The sequence below is a fragment of the Euwallacea fornicatus genome, chromosome 9, assembly GCF_040115645.1.
Source record: "Euwallacea fornicatus isolate EFF26 chromosome 9, ASM4011564v1, whole genome shotgun sequence".
NCBI classification, from domain to species: Eukaryota; Metazoa; Arthropoda; class Insecta; order Coleoptera; family Curculionidae; genus Euwallacea; species Euwallacea fornicatus.
In genome coordinates, this window is record NC_089549.1 from 2,242,881 (window position 1) to 2,261,113 (window position 18,233).

Here is an 18,233-nt window from a genome sequence, read left to right on the forward strand (position 1 = left end):
GCCGATGCTACGAGCATTTCATTTGGATTAACTCTAATCATTTTTAAACATGTTTTGTGCCTCAAAGCATCAAATCCCGATTGGATCCAAAAACACTCAATCTTTTGGAGAAGAAATCGTCGCGGTGAAATCTGTCAAACAATGAATTCTGACTGTCAGGGCGTCATGAAACGCATAAGTACGGAAGACGAGACTTGGATCTATGCATGTGACTCGGAAACAACTGACCAATCAAGCGAATGTCGTGCCAGAGGTGCCAAAAAGACCGAAAAAAACGCGCCAAATTTCTTCAGCCAGACCAAACTGTTAACAAGTCAGAATTATGGGCGGACGATTCTCGGTTTTTGTACCACGACAATGCACCATCCCTGGTTCGAAGAACATTTCGGTAAAAAATCCGACCCATAACGATTCGCGACCGTCGTATTCACCCGATTTGGCGTCGTTGGACTTCTGGCCGTTCAACAAGCTCGAAAAATCGCCCTGGGGACGCCGTTTCGATTCGATTGAAGAGATAAAAGCCAAATGGAAAACTGAAGGCAGTTCCGGAAAAAGACTTTTATGGCTGTTTCGAGGATTGGAAAAAACGATGGAATACATAAGTGCATTGCATAGAACGGGGAGTATTTGGAAAGCGACGAAATCCTCGTTTTATGAAGCTCACGGAGATATATCAAAAAAGTTGCTGCACTTGGCAGTCTGGTTAACGTAAAATTCCATGCAGGTCGTATAGGTAATCGTTACCATTTAGAAGCTCAAAAAATTTTAATCGTTTTCACCCCTCAAGTAACAGTGAATGTGGGTTTTTAAAGTGCACTAGGGTTGTCTGCAAATGTAAGAATGTTGATAAAAATCCAGGAGAAAGCCTCAACAGGCCTTTTTATTAGCTGCCGGTCTGGTAATCGAACTAAATGTATTCCGCTAAACATATATGAATCTGCTGCAGTTCGTCTAATATTTAGTCACATTGTGGCGTTAGACTTCTGGAACCAAACTGGCAAATATTCCCTGCCAGTTTTCCCAGCATCACCCTTGCAACCAGTTCGACCCTGTTCCCACTTCATCGTCCGGTAACCACTGGAACATTTCTTCCCCCTTTTCTGGGTCGCCAACGTATTTCAAATATACTGCGTGACATAGAAAAGAGAACACTCCGTAAAAATAGTTTTATTTAAATAATTTCGATATGAATGTCTTTTAGGCTAAAACATATAATTCATTAAAAATTCAACGATTTTAATTGTTAAAAAGTAAAAAAATACTTTAATAATTTGTCGGTCTTGCGCGGTGCCTCATTCATTCCTATACCTGTCTAGGCATGGATCTAATGAGGTGATTGATGTCCTCTTGGGAGACCTCATTTCAAACTAACTGGACACCATGATATACTGCCCCTCGAGTTTGTGAGGGATGGAGTAAATTATGCAACCTTCTACCTGCAATATCCCATATATGTTCAATCGATGAGAGGCCTGGAGGGCGAGGTCGTCAAGGTAGCAAATTGATTGTACTTTGTTGAAAGAAATTCATAGTCACTCTGGCCACATGTGGTCTTGCTGGAAAACTGGATTAACAAGAGTTTCCAGATAAGGCTCAAGATGAGGTTCCAGGACTTCTTAAATGTACCGTTGGGGTATCACACTGCCTCCAACGAACAGTAAAGGTGACCTGCTACCATATGAAATAGCACCTCAAACCAGTACCCTGACAGTCTGATGGCATGCCTCTGTATTGTAAACTGCTGATACCGTCTTTCACCCCATCTTCTTACTTTTGACCGACCATCATGCATACCCAAACGAAGTCTGGATTCGTCACTAAACACGACATTATCCCATTCCAGATTCTAATGTATCCGTTCTCTGCACCACTGCAGTCGATTTTGATGATGATTTAAGGTGAAAGGCAACACAAGATGGGTAGAAAATCAATCCAACACTTCTTATCCGACGACACATGATTCGAACCCCAATGGGCCTTCCATAGTCAGCAAATCACTGATCCGCCAGCATTCTTGAGGAGACGAACCCATCTCTTAGGGCCACAATTCGAAGGCTGCAATCTTGGCGTTCTGTAGTTGTTAGGGATCTTCCAGTACCTCTTCTTCTGCTTGTTTGCTCTTTTTGGAACCATGCCTGACAACATCTCACTATAGTGTTTGTACTACGGTTCAATCTAGTGAAGATTTCCATAAATGCCCGGCCAACCTCTCGCAGGCCCATAAATTCGACCTCTCTGAAACTCGTTCAAATGATGAAAATTTTGCTGCATTTTGCATCTAGACATGTTTGTTTAATTTAAAAGCACTTTTTAAGTACATTATGCACCAATAAATGATATTTTGCATTCATATTATTGATATTTTGTTGCAATTTTTATAGTGCAAAAAAACCTAAAATTCCTGATAACTCGTAAATACATTGATAAACATCGCTGAAAATTGAATCGTTTTTTGTCTTCCCATATACAAACATGCATATCAAAAATTGTTTAAATATAACCGTTTTTACGGGGTGTTCTCTTCTCTATGTCACGCAGCGTACATCAAAGTCGAAAAATCAATAGAGCGATCGTGTTTGACTATTCTAAGATCGTTGGTCTTGACGAACTTTGAGCCACGTCTCTCGCCTTCCTATTCGCTAGGAATTTGTAGCGTAGGAGCCTTGAATCCAAGTAAATGTTCCACCCTGTAGATCTTCTAGTAAATGGTTATTCTGAAAGGAGTAATTCTCTACGATCAAATAACGATCTCCCAACGAACTATTATCCATGCAGCTCACATCTTATTCTCAAATTAGGTAAGTTTCAGGGCTCTTATATTGAAAATAATTTTCATCTTAAACAACGACTGACAAATGACTAATTACAGAGTCTTTCCCTTTAAAAAAGGAGAGTATTAAATTATCAGATCGTAATTAAAATATAGTGCAAGCGGGGCCGAAAGTAATTGGCTAATTCCGACGGCACAACACAGGGTAACCGCGAGGCAAATCACCCCTCTAGGTCGTTATCTGCCCCTCGAAAGGTCGGTGAGGGTTCAAGCTGGGGCCCACGTCGCCCCCGGTAATGAACGGAAAAGGTGGGTTGTTGCGTGATTCAAATGACAAGTTTCGTATATGATAGAGAATACAATAACTTTCGTATGATAACAATCTTGGAAATTACACCTGGAGTGTATAATAGCTAACTCCCACAAAACGAACTAGTAATTCCCAGTGGTTTTTAATAGAGCATTTTTGTATAGATTCCTAGTACCCTCGGATCCCAAATCTAAATCATTTTGCGTTAAAAAAAAAGGGCCGTTTGATCAAAAGGGATTTTCATCGATACTCTTTCAAATGCTTCCTTTGCACACCTCATCGTTTCAGAATGAGGATTTGACCCCCCACTGTTCTCCAATTACTTATTTTGGAGAGCAATTAGAGCTACCTTTTGTGTACTTCCCCCAGGTTTCAAGTGTTTGCTGTATAACTCTGAAGTCAGTGAAGTGCCTGTATACATTATTTAACATTCAGATTAAATTCCCTACAAAGGCGATTATATATTTTTTTCTTACTTTCTACTTAACGCCTCAACAGCTTTCTTCTGCTAAGTCCTGTGACGGTACAGTCCAGATTTCGGGACAGCCAAATATTTCAGACGTCACTCCGCCAATGATCATGGTTTTGGCATTAAATTCGTCCCTCAGTACACAACGTTATATCGTTTCATTCGGAGCTATGTCAGGAGTGTTGTTATTTGAGGAGATCGAGGGCTCCCAAGGGCACAAGAGGGCCGACGAAAAGTTTTCTTTTCCCTTTTTTTCCTGAAGTGACTTTGTCAAGTTGAGCCCCGTTTTCGATTACAAAAAATGCGGTGGTTTATCAGGGAATAAGCACGTCTGCTTAATTTCTATAGTCGTTTAGAATAATAGAATGGCGTTCTTTATGATCATGTTTTTCTGTTCCTAATTGATTGAAGCTTTAAAGTGCTTTTCATACTTGAACGGAGAAAAATGTCCATACATATCATGGTGTAGCATTTATCGATTTCCTGGATCAGGCTAGTAGGTCACATCCCTTGCTGTTCTCAAGGGACATCTCGGTGCAACACACACGTTATGCATTTTAAAGCACGGGGGAATCATACAAGATTCTATTGTACTGTTTCTGAGGTGGTGTAAAATGCAATAAAAGTCGATTTTTCAAAGCCCGAAAATCATCATTCGTAGTAGCCCGAGAAATTTAAATTGCGTACCATCTTAGATCTATATTAAATTTATGGAACCTCGACAACTCGTATCTTCTTTGATTATAGCAAAACTTCCATTAAAAGTTGAATCGAGGGCCTCAACAGGGGGTTCCAGAAGGAGTTCCCCTCTGTTTCGTCTCAGCTGGAAAATTGGATTGCATTATTAATCGGCCATGCCAAACACGTATCTGCCCTAGCTTATACAAAGAACGGGGATAGATAATAATATCTAGAACATGTAGGTACTATAAATCATACCTTTAATACTTCAGTTACTTACGAAATAGAATTGTAAGTCTAGTCTGGATTAGTTCCTAGACGTTTCTGCCGGGAAAATAGCAGGTTTCCCAGCAGAAATAGCTAAGTAAAATCGTCAATGAGTGGTCTTTCCAACAGTTTAGTTGGTTGTGAAATTTCGGGAGTTCCATACTTCCCCCGCATGAAAACGCTTGATATTCAATAAATTTATGTTCCTACAAAGACCTAAAAACTGAACAAGAAATAGACGAAATAGAAGTAAAATCTGGTATGAAAATTGAACAGTACAAGAATGCATTTTTACCAAATAATCATGCTCCATTGATATTTTCTGGTGAGTTTTTTCGCCTTCTTTGATTTTTCTTTTATTATCTCTTCATTATTCTCGTGATGTTGAATTTTGCTTCTAATTTTACAAATCCGCTGATATTGTACTTTCCACTATAGCCATCGTTTATACCTTACTGCAAAACAAAAGTAGTGTTTTGCACAAAAATGGATCGTTTCCATTTTCCTTCTTTTTCCCTAGTCCAGGTAAATTTCCCTCGTAGGGACCGAGAGGGCCAGGGGGATAGAACCGTTTCCTGATAGGAAAACGCGTTTTCAGTCTCTCGTTGTTGAACAGTCAATAAACAGCTCCAGGGTCGTCACTCAAGACACACATATCCGAACTCGAATTTAGCATAAGATTCTCAACATTATTCCAATAAATTGAGGACTTTTCTTTTGTAAAACACTTCGAGAATGATTTTTAATAATAACAATAAATGTGGTACTGAAAGTCAAGAGGTTTGTCTCTTTGGGCGCAAATCCCAGCAACCCAAAACGCTTTCAGGAAGACCCAAATTTCGAACCAAATCATTCAATTCTTCTTAAGAGAATGGTATGGGATTTTCATATTTACATATAATAATCTAGAAAGTACTGAAGATTGATGACCTGCCAATGAATTTTGACTGTTCTTCATATACCTTGCTCTTCCGCCGCTCTGCAATCATTTTCCCCACTTTCTGAGTCGTCTAGGGCTAATGCTAATATCCTATAAGGATGCAATTTTGAACTTTATAATTTTCATTTATTTTCAATAATTCCTATATAGAATGTTTCATAAACATGGCAACAAACTTTTAGGGGTGTAGAGCTCATAGTAAAATAAATAAAAATAGCTCCAAAGCCGCTTCATTTGCATGATACAGAGCGTTCAATTTTTTTTTTTCTAAATATTTTTTTAATATTTCAAAAACGGATAAGTATACATCGAGGAAAATGGGCGAAATTTTTTTAATTTAAATTAATTAAATTAAAAATATAAAATATCACTTCCGTTCCAAAACAAGTGCCCATTTTCACAAAAAATTATGCAAAAAATATATAACGTGTGTTTTCACAACTAAAATATAATAGGAATTAGAAATCTTTTGAAAATTAACACTTATTAACAATTCCATACACTTTTGCACTGTAATGAAAATATCGTCAAGTTTTACCGCTCTCATTTCGTTCCATGCTTTATAAACGGCCACAATGAGTTCATCAATACTGGATGGGGACTCTTTGTGTTGCAATAATTGAATGGCATTAAAAAACCCCAAATCGAGACCATTAAAATTGGGACTGTTTGGTGGTTGACAAACCATTCCATGTTCCACCCATTTTCAGTACCGGCGCGAACAACTTCCTCACCATCAACTTTGTAATGCGATCTAGCATTGCATTGCTGGATTGATGCTTAAATTAATTTAATAACTAATGACGTACGTGATTTCATTATCGTCCTAATTCATTAAGAAAACTGAAATAGGACACTTATTTTGGGACGAGGATAACAATTTTTTATTTCCTTTCTATCCTGCATATACATCAAATACGAGAATGTAGTGCATTTTGTTATCACTCTTTTATGACCTCTAGTCAAAATCGCTAATATGCAGACATATTTCATTAGACAAGAAATGTTTGTTTTCATGCCCTCTACCTCTACTAAGGGAAAATTTATTTCTCCTAAAGCATTTTAAAAAATCACCCTTGGAGACCTGTACCGGTTTTTTAGCCTTCGCAGAAATGAGAAATTATTTTTTACCTTCAAAACGGTTACTTCAGCAACAAAACGCTAAGACGCCTTTTTTTTATTAAGATTTTATGAAATATTAAAAAAATTTATTCGTATTAAAAGTCAGTGGCGTACCATTTTTTCATTAAAAAAAAAACTCGTTGAATGGCCGTACGGAAGTCATTGGTGTAGCCGAAAATATTCTGTCTACTCTAGAACGTGCACATTTATCCCGCCACAGTGGGCCCCTAATGCCACTTATCCCAAATCGTTTTTGAAATATTTAAAAATTTAAAAAAAATGGACTAATTATTCTGTATCTCAAAGACGAAGCCATTTCGGACTTAATTTTACCCGATCTAATATTTCCTTTTACAAGCTCTACATCCCCTGAAAGTTTGTGGGCACGTTTACGAAACACCCTGTGTAGTTTAATTTTCTGGTATTCGTCCTTCTCAGTGCAAAGCGCGTTTCCAACTTATTCTGCATTGCTGCGTTCCCCCGATCTCAAAGCCGAAAGCCAACTCTGGCAAAGTTGCTTCACACGACAGGGGGGAACTAAATTAGATTTTTCTCGCCAGGAACGTTTTCTATTAATGCTAAAGATTACCTTGGAGACAGATAATGCGTATTTCTGTTTTATGACGAACGAAACGAAACGAAATTACTCAAACTGGAATGAGCTTTTTTACTGGATGAAAACAAGTAATTTGTCTCCTTCTTTTTAAACTAATGAGGTTGAAATTGCTTTCGGATTGCACGCTTTAGGGGGAATCAATTATTCAGCACTTGTTTTGGAAATTAGGAAATTTTATCACATCAAAATAACAAAGAAAATCTTGCTCCGAGCTGTATACTTGTGTGGTTAGGGGCAATTCCAGAAAAAATTGAGGGCGGTTTCGCTATAAGAGCCAAGACACATTACTTTTTACGTAAGACCTCTCCACAGCTATATTGCCAGAAACCGAAAATAGTTACGAGCATTTGGGGAAACATCAATTTTCCGGCCTGAAATACGAAGACCAGAGAGAACGTTTAGAGCCCACGTGTTAGATTAGTTCCTTTTTTAGGTCATAATTTTACATGCTTTAGACTATCGAAGAGGGATGGAAGAAGCTGAAGAGACTTCACCCTTGGCAAATATAACGAAAAACCGTGTCGGACTCGCTCAATCCCCAGCAAAGTCAATTGGGCGTGATGAAGGGCAGACTAAAGGAATATTGGCTTCGTTAGCCTTTCTGCCCTTTTCGTGTAGCCCGAGTTTTTGTTATACAGATCGCGGTCATCCGAGCGTTGGTAATTTAATGATGAAAAAGAAGCCGAGACGTGTTTTCAATCAATTATCGGGGGAATTTGTACTGCCCCTATAAAGCAGAAGTAAAAAAATAGTATGGCGGCCCCGAATTTGATTATAATTGTAAAAATATTGGCTTTTTATTCGCAATTCAAGCGACTAAAATTGAAAAAGCGCCCCCTGTGAGAATTCATATAATAAATTTGCAACGACACATCGATTGCCCCACCCGACTTACCACCCTGCCTGGACTTTAATAACGAAAAATGGACTTTGGCGGGGTTCATAAAACCCGTCATAACTTTCCCAGATACTGTTTTGACAGCTACAGCCTGGTAAGCCCGCTTTATTAAGATTCTGACAAGAGGGACTGTAATAACCAGAACCCCGACGCCCTCGCCCCCCAATTTAATTGGCGTTAACAGGGGATTGGGCGGCCCCCGTTTCTAATGTTATTACATGGTATTAGTAGATTAAGCGGGCTTATTTAGTGTCCTGAACTAATCTTATTGGCAATTTGGTTTATTTGCACTCTTTTGTGGTTTTACTGGGGGCTTAGTAACGTCTTTTTATTGGCAATCTCATTAGGGCTGATCCATCAGGAGACCCAGGAAGTGTGTCGCGAGGCTCGAATTGATCGGTCAAAATACATCAGATACAAAATTTAAAGCACCTGCAAAGCACCATCATAAACCTACCAGACGTGGCTTTTTATTATTGGTGTAATCTATTGGTATACTCTATATGGTAATTAATGGTTAATCGGCTATTCGAGATGCCGTCACGGGTTGAGGCAAGGCGGGAAGAAATAGGTATTATTGGCTCACATAGAAAGGAAACCACTGAGATATATTCACTCACCGTGCCTCCTCACGAGATAGATTGTAGGAGGAAGTACATATTTGAATATTGAAGAGACGAACATAGTGAACGAAATGCTGAAAAGTGGGAATGTATGGGATATGGTTCGAAACTATGTAAGACGAGTAACGAGTGAAAAGGAAAAAGATGAAAGCATCGAAGCGCTGTAAATTATAAAAAGAAAAATAATATGAAAAAGACACACTCACTGAACTAATGCTAAACAGTAGCTCTCAGGGGAATCAAGGCGAAGAAGGGGAGGTTTTGGTGGGTAGGCGTTGCTCATAGAATGAACCTCACTAAACCTTGTTGGTTGCTAAACCACCATATCGGTTATTTATGAAGAACTCCTCGTCTCTAAGGAAAAGATGGATTGATTAGATAATGATAAAATTCCCGTTCGCATATAGCGATTTAATTCTTGCATAGAACCCCCTGAAGGCCCCCTTTATACAGGCTGTCTCATAAACAACGGGGAAAACTATAACCCGGGTACTTGCGAACGGATTTTGCCGAGCTTAAAGCAAAATAAAATGAAAGTTGATTTGTTCAACTCGACTTCACGACAATTTCAGAATTTTAAGTAAAATTCTGTATTTTGTTTACATTTTTCGATGGAAAGTATTTTTCTGAATTTGATGATGTATGATAAGCTAATTTTGAAATAATTTTTATCCGAAAAAATGGGAAAATTTTATTTCTCTGACCATTAATAGATTGTCTTGAATACTGCAAATAAGTTCGGAAGTTATCTATTAAAGCTGCACATTCATTACGATTAGGTAGTTTCCTATTAGGGACGTTGGTAAAATAAAGAAGGTATATGCAGGCGATACGTCCACTTGTTAAAAAAGTGTTCTTCGGGTATGTTGGTGTAGTCGGTCTACTCCTTTCCGATTTCCATTGAACACTGCCGGTTTCACGAAAAAAATTCACAACATAATTTAAAGTCCCGCGAAGCTGCGATTTCAACACTGCAATTTGGGGGAAATTTTTTACAAAGCTCTTGAAGTCAGGGTTTAATACCGAAAGTCCATTCTCCGTTTATAAACTGTTCAGTCCGAAAACAAGACTTGACCAAAAAGACTTTTTGTCCGAATGTAAGCGCCATTTCTAACACTCAAAAACCTTTAACTAGCCAAAACATAAGTCTTAAAAAACTGTTTTTAATCAAATCTAACTAGTAAAAAAGATAAACAGAGTCGTATTTAAGTGAGGTTAGGTTTATTTGTTTATGTTCGAAATTACATAGAAGAACATATCACAGACCTACGGGCTTGACGTCAAATAATTCTAGAGCTTACTTAATCGAAATGTTTTTAAAACGCACTATAGCTTCCGGGTACACGGTGTCCCTTTGGAAGCTGATACAATTTTTATAAGGAAAATTACAGGTTTAAAGTGTTTTTTGAAGGATATATTTTTGTTTTGTAGGAAAAACCTGACATTGTAAAAATATTTTCAAGTTGATATAATTTCCGATTACACCGGACACTGACCCTTATTTAATTATTTTTTTTAATTGAACATGGCAGTTCTTTTAGTGCAAATTGTTTTTTTGTTGAAAATAAACATTAGCTTTACAATAGAATATGGTACCGATTCGCAACTGTTTACGATTTATCTTGATTTTTACATTTTCAACACTTGCAGAGCTTTAATGGAACTCCATAATTTATAAAACTATTTAAGGTAAATTCATTAAGTAAATTTCAAATTACTGGAAAGTCAACGCATTTTAATAGGCACTTGAAGAACTAACAAAAATATATTTTTTAAATTATTGAAATATATAATTTTTAAATTCAAGAAAATCGTCTTTTTTCAAATAGCATCTTACAATCATTTTTGCACCATTTAATGGGTAGAAAAAATTAACGAATACGATATACATCATAAGCAAAAAAATTTACACTTTTTGAGTAAATCGAAAAGAAATTCTAAACGACTTTGTTTTGCGTAGGTAATAGATACATCAGCGCGCCTTTACACAATCAAACTGCTTAACGTCTGTTTTATATAGTTCTTTAATCAACCTAAAAATTAAAAAAAAATTGTGACGCCACTGGTTGTATTTCGTGTTGACCTTGAACTGACCACGCACATGCAAAAATTCATATTACAAACTATATATCGCGTGCTCATTGTGGCCTAAATGACATTACTCCAGATTTGGGCTTCATGATTAAATATTTTTTTTTAGGATATTGAGGCGTGTACGTTGTGCTCCTATTTCCCAGTTCTCTCTCCTTCAGGTGAATAACATCCAGCTGAAGGCGATTCTGCGAAACTCAATAATAACCTCTCGTATATCTAAGTCTGTGAGGTAGAGTTTCCATTATAGAGCTGAAACCAGAGAGAGCATGAAATTGCGTCTTAAATTAATGTGCGCTGGAGGTCTTAGTTTAATAAGGATTAAGTGGAATTTATTGCGTCTGCGGTGTCTTATTTATTTCCATTAGGTTTGGCTTACTCTGTGTCCAAACCTCACCAGTTCGTGGTCCCACGAAGCGGAAAAAAACATACAACTTGGACATAGTGCAAAACTCTCAAGGATTAGACGTTGACAATGGACTTTTGCTTCGATCCATTGAGGAAATCGCTTGCAAATCGAGCGAAAAAATGAAAACCGTTTAGGGGATTTGCAACATAAATGAAATAAAAAGTTTCTGGCATTTAGAGTCGGCTCACGTACGAGTCAGTCGGTATAATCCTTAGGGAATTTCTGGAATAAAAAGTTGCGCCTTGGCACGGCAACTTTGTGACGATGTACAAAAGAAACAAAAAGGGGCTGCGTACCCCTGAGGGATGGTCTCAGTGGCGGGGATGAACATTCCAACTAAAATTACAAACAAATGCTCCCCTTTATTATAGCTTCCTTCTTCCATGAGCTAAAACAAAAGGCGCAAATCCATTTGACAATAAAACAACCCGACGAAGCAATCATGCGAGCCTTTCTTTTAGGGGTTGCAGGGGTGAGATTAGCACGATACATCACGGAAACACGAAAACTGGTGCCAAATTGACCGAGCCTCTTTTAGATGGGGTAGATTGGGCTCGTGCAAGGGTCGATGGGAAATTATTCCCATAAACTTAATGGGGTCTGGTATAGTTAGAGGCTTAGGCGATATGTTATAGAACACGAAAATTGCGAGAAAAAAAAGGCTTTATTGTTAGCGATTGAAGATCCGAACGAATAACGACATAAAAGCAACAACCACCCCTTTTGTCCAAAATGACTTTCCACCGATTCTTGTCTGCCTAACAAACTGTCCAATTTCCTCCCAAATCTCACAATTTCGTGGTCAATCTTTCCTAATCCTGACTATTGTCCTCTTTTATGGCTTTCTGTCCGCCTTCAAAGGAACATGATCCGCTGATTTGGCAACACGCCTTTTTCAAAGAAAGACATCGATCACTTTTTCGCCCTTCGTCCGGACGCTCAATTTGTCCTTTCCGGATTTTCCTAATAATGCCGCTGTTTCAAATTAATTTTCCAACATTCCAAATAATTAACAAAAGAAGTTGGAAATAATGAAATGTGAGGTTTGGCGGAATCGCACTCAATTGACTTTAGGAGAACAAAGCTCCGCAATGCCGGAAGCCCTTTAGAAATGATTGAAAGGGCTATATGAGGGGACGGATTATAGGGGAAGAAATGTGTCTTTATCGTAAATTGTTTCGTGACGTGTTTATTACCCCGTTTTTCCGGGATCTGTTAAAGTCCTTTGACCATGAGTAAGTATGAAGCATGGAGGGCCCATGAAGGGGCAGTACATGTTTGTTTCTGCCATATTTCAGAGAGAAATGGCCACACCTTGCTTCGCGAATGACCTTTAGGTTTGATACAGGTCATAGAGCACAATAAGCTGTAAAGTTCGACCACGCACAATAAATTACCTTGGGGTTTTATAATTTTCTAAGGGTCGCAAATATTACTGTGCCTACGCCATTTTATCTTAAAATATTATACAGGGTGTTCATTTAACAGCCCCTGGGAGTCCTGTGAGTTTATTTGTGATTTAACAAAAGGTCAATTATAATAACGTATATGAGGTTAATGAAGGCAACTTTTAAAATTAATGAGAAACCTGCAGTGTCCTATAAAGCGAGCTTTTTTTTTAATAGGAACACCTGCATGTTTGGACGTGATAAAATCTTCTTTTGGCCTTGTACTAGTTACTGGATTTTTTCGCCCTGAAATACAGTACCTCGAAGCTATAAAGTTTTAAAAGACAATTTAAACATTTACACAGCCTCATAAAAAATTTAAATCACAGGTAGCTTAAGTTAATTTAAATCATTTTAGAATGGACTTTCATGTAGGATCACCTAAGCAGTCTCCAATACTTATTTAGCTAAAAATACGCACAGAGTGTTCGCAATAGCAACTTTAATTTCCATCTTTGCAGCTTCGATCTTCTTGACTTCTTCAAATACTATGGCCTGTTTTTTGCATAAAAGTTTTTTGCATAAAACGACAGAATTTTTTTTTCAGTTTGGTATAAAATAATGTCACATCTATCTTAAATGATAACGGAATTATTAATTATTTCAGGGAAACTTGCAAGAATAAATGGCAAGCACAATAGCTTTTGCGCTTTGACAGTCCTCTTTTCGAGACAAATTCCGAATAAGGTTGATTTGAAATCCTGATAGAGCATCGTATTGTTGCGACTGGCGGGCGGCCGCCATGCGCAAAAAGATACAAAAAAGAGAGAGCAAAAATGTAGATATTTCTGAGCCTGTAAAGTATTGTTTTTCAGGTAATTTTCTATATGGGCAAGATTCCCGCAAAAGCGTAAACAGTAAAAAGGTTTGACAGACATTTCTTAGTAGAGTTCGAACTGGATGAAAAAAATGTGTGAGAATCGTGTGATGCAAGGATTGGGAGAGGAATCTTTTCATAATTTAAAATGCCTAGTGATGGCCACACTAAACAGGAAAATACAAAATCGTTGAAAACAAATTATTAAGGAAATTATGTTGTCAGTAAATTGCTCCAAGCAGTAAATTTCTGGTGCATAGCATGAAAGCCGAACACTTTCAGATACTTCTAATATATGTGTAATGGTGGATATGAGGACGAAGTTTATTGAAATTTTATTTTTTGCAGGATGGAGACAATCACTGCTAGCTCTGCCCAAGAAGCTGCTATCGGGAGCCTCCCTGGTACACTCCAACTCGAGTTCGGCCGGAAAAGAGGTAAGAATTCTTGATACACTGTCACTTGAAAATCCACTAAAAATTGCCCTGGGACACGATATACATAAATTTATTCAGTAAGCAGAGACCTTCCAAAATTTTCTACTCACAATCACTGAATTTAAATTGAAGTGATTAAGTTCACGCAGAATAACACTAAAATGACTTAAGCAGGTGTATAGATCAACGGATTTTATGGAAAAAAGAATGATTAAATATGAGACATGACTACGCTTTGGGGCGATCACATATCACGCGACTTTCTTATGTACCCAATACTTATAGTTGCTTTATTCAAGGTTTCTATAGTGCTCCTTCGGATATTCTGACATTGATTACATCCATTCACCCGAACGCTTTGACAATTTTAACGTAATTTCCTAAAAAATTAAACGAAAATATACGTGTAATAAAACCACAACAAAGATGAGTAAGCAAACCAGCGCACCAAACTTTCCCCACAAAAATACCACCTGCTAACGATGGCAAACTTCTCACGTTCCTCACCCTCTTGGAAGAGCCGTTTTCACCCCCTGAAAATACATTTAAACATGTGCTTTCGTCCCCAAGATATTATGATATACGACATAAATATCTGCGGTTTGTTGTTCGGAGATGTTGGTTCGGAAAAGCAAATAAAGAGTTATGTTATCTAAGGGGAAATTTAAGGGCTTCCAATAGTTTCGGGTCCGTAATTATTACCATCACTCAGAAGGAAGACTTTCCTCCAACTCGAATAACGAAGTGTCGATAGGTAAACGAAATCTATCAAAACAAACCCCCTTCAGAAATCCCTAAGTTTAAAACGATTCCCTGGAGGGATTGTTGAGATTAGCATTGCGACATTCTAACAAGGCTCGTGATTTATCCTCGCCGACAAGCGTGACAAAAATACTAAAAGAACAGCGAAAACCCATCTACATGTCTGATATCCCCGGGGACCCAAAAACCATCAATGCCATTATTGGTCCATTCTGTTTCCATGATAGGCAGCTGATAATGGCAAAAAATTCAAGTAACGGGGACATTTTAGAGCAGATATTTCCTTCGAAGTTGGAACTGGAGAATACCAACATCATGTAACACATGAGGGGACAATAGCGTTCAATTTACCTTTGTCACGTGATCAGCACGTGTCCCTTGTATAATCAGGAGCCGGGAGACTCGGGTGGCGTTATTAATTAAGCTCGGGGTCAATATAGCGTTGAATTGCCCCCTAAAATTACACGTAGCCGGTTCATTTATCAATATTCTATCTCCGACGAAAAGCGGCTGATGACATGGCTAATTTAAATGGATGATTTCTTTATCCGCTTAGGTCGGAATTAACATTGATTCAAACGCCTTTATGAAAATTGATGGTTATACCATGCATACCAAGACCGTTATGTAATAGACACAGGGCGAGTTTTTTTCGTTGATTAGTGAGCCGATCTCGGAAACCAGCAGAGTTGCGAATGTGGGGAATGAATTGCAGCTTAAGGGGACCAGTTTAAGGCCACTTTTTTTTTTTTTCTTTTTTTTTTTTAAGTCCGTGGTTTACCAGATATTGAGCAAAAACCAAATTTTGTCGATTTATTTTAGCCGCGTAATTACTGACTCTAGAAGAACCATTTAAATACCAACATTGCGGAGAACTTTTCTCTTAAAAAACAGATTTTTTCTGACAATTGCCACTTTTTACTTCCGAAATAACTGAGTTTTTTCTAATTGAAAACATGGTAGTGTTGGTTGTGACCCACTTAAAACGGCATTTTTTCAAGCTTCAAGCTGATACCAATAAGCAGACAATATCGGATTAAAAAAGGCTGTGCGTGCGCCATTTTGAGAAAAAATCTGTCTTTTTCGGGAGTTATCCACAATATTTCCATTTAAATAATTTCTCTAAAAAAATTGTTTTAGCTAAATACGTAGTAACCCACGAACTTGTTCTAGAAATCAAAAGTGGCTTTAAATTGTTCCCCTAAAGCTACAATTCTTTCTCCACTCGCAACTCTACTATTTTCCGAGATCCCTTCACTAGTCATCGAAAAAAACTCACCCTCTGTGCGCATACAGCGTGGAACAGTCAAATGGAATAAATTCAGTATCTGCATATTTCGAGTTATATGACAACAGAAAACCAAAAATGTAAATTTTAGATTCTGAAATTATATCATGCGACTTAAAAATTTCATCCCGTATTTCGCTCTTTCATTCAATTTTTGAAGTAGAGAGATCATGGTTATTGAGAGCTGTGGTTGTCTTTGAAATTTGAAATACAGTGATAAACCTTCTTCCAAAAATTCTAATCTCCCATCATATGATTGCAAGAAGTTATTCGATTTTCTCCCTGTTGATTATACCACAGGATCGCTAATATTTAGGTGGTTGATTACTAATTAGTTACGGCTACTTGAGGAACCTACTAGGTAGCATTCTTATTCAGAAATTCAGCAGCCGATTTCTCTTTTCTAGTGTTGCTGTGTGTGTTTCGTGCTGGCAAATTTGATATCAAAACTTTAACGAGGGTTTTCATCCAATCCCTTAACAAAGAGCAAATTTTAGTTTTCGCTGAGAATAGTGTGCCATTCTACGGCTCCAACAATCCTTACTTGTGATTGATTGGTTATTCCCAAACAAAATAAAGGAAAAAATGAATAACCCGGCTCAAACAAGTCAAACATCCAGTGCACGGAAAAATGTAAAAATACATCTTAATATCTCTCCTTATTTTCAATCACTTACTTTAAATTTAATGATAATATCTCAAATCGTTTTTGAGATATCGCCGCGCAATACTTATGTGAATCACATTCAAACGTCACGTCCATTGGGCAATTTGGTAGCTGAAAATCTCGAGTATGAACCTTAAACCCGAGACATCAATTGAGGAATAAACAGAAGGTACGTGACGTGAATTTGGTGTGAATTCGCGAAGAACTATAATAACTTTGTTACTGAGATAGCAATTTCAGAAAATTATCGAGCATCTTTGAACCATTATGTATTTTACACAGTTTCACGCAGCACACTGAGCCCCATCATCGGCCCAATAACACCTCCCTTTACAGTTTTGGTCAATAATTATTTGACTGCTTTCGAAAACCATCTACGCCGCTGCCCTTAATGCAATCAGTAAGTCAGTGGTCTCCTCTATTGGGCCGTAAATTGAGAAGAACGACGAAAGCTTGATTATTACAGTTTTGGAGAATTATTGACTACCTGTGAAAAGGACCTATGCAGCTTTTGAGCCCCTTTCAAGTTATCGCACAATTTTTGCCAAATTGTGTGATATATTATCTCCATCTCTATTCATTCATCTCTCCAAATTGCCACCCAAGGTGTGAAACAGACACGTTGTGACTGTCTCGCAATAAATCATATGGAGTGAATGGGGAAAGCTGACAGCTTTGTTATTATAATCTTGAAAAAATGTTACCTATCTCTAGAAGCCTGTACGCCAATGCAGTTTATGCACATGAAAAAATAGAAATTTTCTTGGGATCGCTGAAATTGATAACGTAGCTTCAAAATAAACCCAGACGTTCTTGAAGTGAGTTTTATCGTGGAAACGTGGAAGAAGCAATTACCATTTTGTAGCTGCAATTTTGGGAAATTATTATCTTAAAAGCAAATTAATAAATATTTGAAAACGACGGAAGCCTATGTCTTTTCCGGAGCATTGAAAGCAGAATCGTTCTTTATTACACCTGCAATTGACACTTCGTTTGGAGAAATAGGGGTATTGTTGACTTAATGCGGACCTGGAAGTAAAAATAACATTTAAAATTATCAAAAATCGCAAAAACATAAAAGTCGTTAACTCCAAGTGTTTCCTTCAGTTTCCAAGTCGGAAATTTCTTTAGTAATTTAGTAATTACTTAAATTACTTAAACTTAGATACTTACTTAAATTTAGAAAATTAGTAAATTTGCATGAAAATTTTGGGAAATGAACAGAAACAACGCATCTCCAAAGATGTGATTTTGGCCATTAACTGTTTTTTAAGAATGATTTTTTCTAATACTTCCAAGCTGGGAGTTTTCTCTGTGCGGTTAATCTAGGAAATTCGGCTATTAAAAGATATCGAGGGGTTTCCTTCCAATTCATCACGTATAAAAAATCATTCTTAATCCATACCTTACTTGTGAATACAGATTTTCTCCCGTCTTTGGGAATTACACATCCAAAATCTACAATTTTGTTAGGTTGCCTATACAACCCATCTTGCTTACCTGGCTTATTGGGCTTCAGTTTATTGGAAGGCCCAATCTCAGTTTAGAAAAGGGAGATAAATAAAAGGCAAGCGACAGCACATCGACGGAAGGGCTGTGCAGCCAGGGAGTAGGGCTC